Below are 3,935 nucleotides of genomic sequence, written 5' to 3'. Positions count from 1 at the left end.
GGCAACCACCATTTCACACTTTGTCTCTATGAATATGACTAATCTATGTAGGTCACAGTAGCTCACTTGGTCAAGAATCTGCCTGCAATGCAGGAGACCTGGGTTCAATCCAGGGTTGGAAAGATCCCTTGGAATAGGAGATGGCAACCCATTCCAGTATTCTTGCCTGGAAAATCCTATGGACATAGGAGCCTGCCAGGCTACCATAGAGTCTCAAGAGTTGGATACAACTTAGTGACTAAGCCATCACCACATTTGTCATGGAGTCAGAATCATGCAGCTTTTGTCCTTTTATACCTACCTTATTTCACTTAACATAATGTCTTAAAATTTATCTGTGTTGCAGCATATGTCGGACCTTTATTCATTTTTAGGACAAAATGATAGATACTTCATTGAATGGAGGATGCTTTTTGTGCAAATAACCTATCTCTATGTTTTTATTTTGTGCTTATGGTAGTAAATAGCCTTTTATGATACTGTGTTGTTAATGCATGAATGATGTGCTCTTAAGGTCATGAAAATCAATATGACAGTATTTACTATTCTCCAGGTAGGATATATCCATCCTAGTGAGATTGGAAAAAAATAGTGAGATTAAAAAATAAGAAAACATTCTTTTGCAAATTATCCATTTTGTTTTCCCTTAAATTAAAAAAGAATGATGTTAGTAGTTGTAATAGTTTTCAAAGAGTCAAGATTACTAACCAAAGTACTTTTGAAATGTTATTTGACTTTTTTTTTTTGGTGTAAGTTTTTTACACTCTCTTGTTGATTTTTATTACCAGCTGTCAGAAGCTGTGGTGTTTTTATTATTAACCAAAGTATTTGGGAGATGTTATTCGACTTTTTTGGTACAAGATTATGAAAATTTCCTGCTGATTTTATTACTAACCATCAAAAGCTATGGTGTCTTGTTGTAATAGACATGTTTTTGTTCATATATTTATCTTTCTCTATTCAGTTGATACCTAGGATGAAAATCACTAAGTAATGCAAAAATTTTGTCTGCATATTAAATTTTTTATCTTCATGGATTTGTACTATTTTCCAGCCAAGTGAATAGGTTTCATATTCCTCAAAATTATGTTTTAAGTCTGCATGCTGTACAACTGCAGTGGTCAAAGAATGTCAATATCGAGTAAATTGCAATGACAGCTTTTGATCAAACTAAGCTGCTTGTAGGAACTGCATTTTCAAATCTTCCTATATCTGCTACATAATTATGTTCAAAAGACCTTTGATCATGTTTTATAGGCATTTTATTTACACACTTAAATCAATAGTGAAAATACTTAGAGAACCAACTTTAAATTCCTCAGTTGAGTACAGACAGAAAGGGTTAAAAATTGGTATGTGCTCCAATTTGAAGTAATTAATTTACTAATTGTCAGGGATGAATAAGTAGAGCATGAGAAAGAATATTCATTATGTGCATAAAGGAGGGCTCTGGATTCCCAATTAACATTATAGCAGAATCAGCATAAAATGAGCATTAATATTCCACAGGATAATTGGCAACCTTTGTGGTATTATTGTTTTGTTTGCTTGCTCTTTTCCCCACTTTAGCTATTTTCAAGAAGGTGCCAATATTCCTAAGGGGGATCAGAATTTACTCTATATTCTCCTCCTATTCTTACTGATAGTTAAAGGCTTTTGTTACATACTTAATAGAAACCATGATGAAAGTCTTCTATGAATTATCTTGTTTAATCTTTACCATAGCCCTATGATATAGTATTTTTATATTCATTTTATGAACAGGATATGATATGGCTTTTGTAAGGTCCTTAGACAAGAGGCTGTGCTTCCATGTCTTATTTCTGTGTTACAAACTCTTACTCATATTTTGAGTCACATTTTACCATTTTCTAAATATATTTATGTATATTGTTTCAACATCAACAAACCAACCCTATGTAATAGTAATTATCTGGATTTCAGATGATAAACAAGATAAACCAAGACTCAGAAAAATTAAGTTGCCACAATGACAAAATTCAGAAGTAATTCATCTCTCAAATAAACTCACCTCTCTTTCTATTACTTAATGCCTCAAATATTAGCTGGCTTTTTTAATTTTAATTTTTTTTTTTTAATTTTGAGAGACTCAAAGTAAAATGTATGTTGTATAGCTTAGTGGTTGGTTGTAGCCCTTATGTGTTTTTCTCACTTTGAAATGATTACATATAGATAAAATTGAGGTGAAAAATAAAAGTCTATATTCCAGTTTATTTATAAAAATTAAGAAATCTAACCACATAGCAGCAAGCAGATGGGACTGAACAGTGCTGCCTTCACAGAAACGGTATGAGCTATTGAGTTCACAGTCCCCATCACCTGATTTGTTTTACATTAGGCTACTTCACTTATTAACTAGCCTGTATCTGAGTTTATTTGAATCTTATATAGCTGAATCTCTGTGTCAGAAGAAACACTCTCTACACTAGATTGCACACTGTTTATACATCTGGAACATGAATCTCTGTACCCTTCCATTTATGAGAGTCCTACTAAACTACTAGGATACAAGCCAATCCCTTCTCCATGCAGATATTTTCCTAGATAGTTTGGGCATATTGTGATGCCTGCTGGCTCATAATCCCCTACCAAAGCAAAAATCAGACTGAGCAGTGTTAAACAGAGAAGGGAGATATTATTCAAGATGACTGCAATGGAATAAATAGAATGGAATGCAGCCTGAGCTCAGCTCCGCTAGACAAACAACAGAGGTTGAGCTAGTGTAAAAGTACTGGAGAGTGACAGAAGTTAGAAAGATCAATGGGACATGTGGATCCCATTGAATTAGTTCAGGGTTTACAAATGCTTCTCTCTGTGATGAGGCTATCTGTGTTTGTTCACTGCACTGGCCCACTATCCTTTCCTAGAGACTGGAGGTCAGGGATCTATCTTCCCTGAAGATTATATTTTAACAGGATGGTTCCTACATTCTTGAGAAAGATATTTTTTACTTGTAGATCAAGCCAGAGACTTTTTAAAGAGGTTTATATCTAAAGGGAAAGAGAAAGAACTTACAGTTATACAATTTCTAAAGTAATTGCTCTGAGAAAAGCGGTATTAGGTGCGTAGAGCTAAGGTCTAAAGGTTAGTGAAGCTGAAGAGAAAGTTAAGGTCATCTTGGCCACACTATATAAGCATTGTGCAGAGACAGACAGTTACTGGCCAATGTCCATTGCTCTGTTTTTCCTTTAGTAATTAGAATTCAAAGTTTAATGCTGGGCACAGAACTGAGCTGACAGACACAACATATCCCAGCCCAACTGCTAGTAAATAATCTGTTTGACTAAATCTTGGACAATAAGAAGTGAGTGGACCTAAAGTATGTTATCCCCAAAGAGAATAGAGGTTTACCCTCTTCTTTCCCTTCTCCAAGTTCTGTGGGAAGGATAGCAGGAGCTGGAACACACGTTTTAGATTTTAACAAGGAAAATATATGTTGTGGATGGCAGCAACATGGCAATGAGTGAGATGACAGAGGAATTTGTGGTTTTTAAGTGGCTCAGTCATGTCCATAAATGTATGTCTTTATTTTTTTTTTTTATTTTTTTTTTTTTTTATATTTATCTTTGAATCACCATGGATTTACATGTATTCCCAGATTCCGATCCCCCCTCCACCTCCCTCTCCACCCGATTCCTCTGGTCTTCCCAGTGCACCAGGCCCGAGCACTTGTCTCATGCATCCCACCTGGGCTGGTGATCTGTTTCACCATAGATAATATACATGCTGTTCTTTCAAAACATCCCACCCTCACCTTCTCCCACAGAGTTCAAAAGTCTGTTCTGTATTTCTGTTTCTCTTTTTCTGTTTTGCATATAGGGTTATCGTTACCATCTTTCTAAATTCCATATATATGTGTTAGTATGCTGTAATGTTCTTTATCTTTCTGGCTTACTTCACTCTGTATAAGGGGC

This window comes from Cervus canadensis, chromosome 26, assembly GCF_019320065.1.
Source record: "Cervus canadensis isolate Bull #8, Minnesota chromosome 26, ASM1932006v1, whole genome shotgun sequence".
Lineage (NCBI taxonomy): Eukaryota > Metazoa > Chordata > Mammalia > Artiodactyla > Cervidae > Cervus > Cervus canadensis.
The sequence above is the reverse complement of the archived record's forward strand: the minus strand, read 5'-3'. Positions refer to the sequence as shown.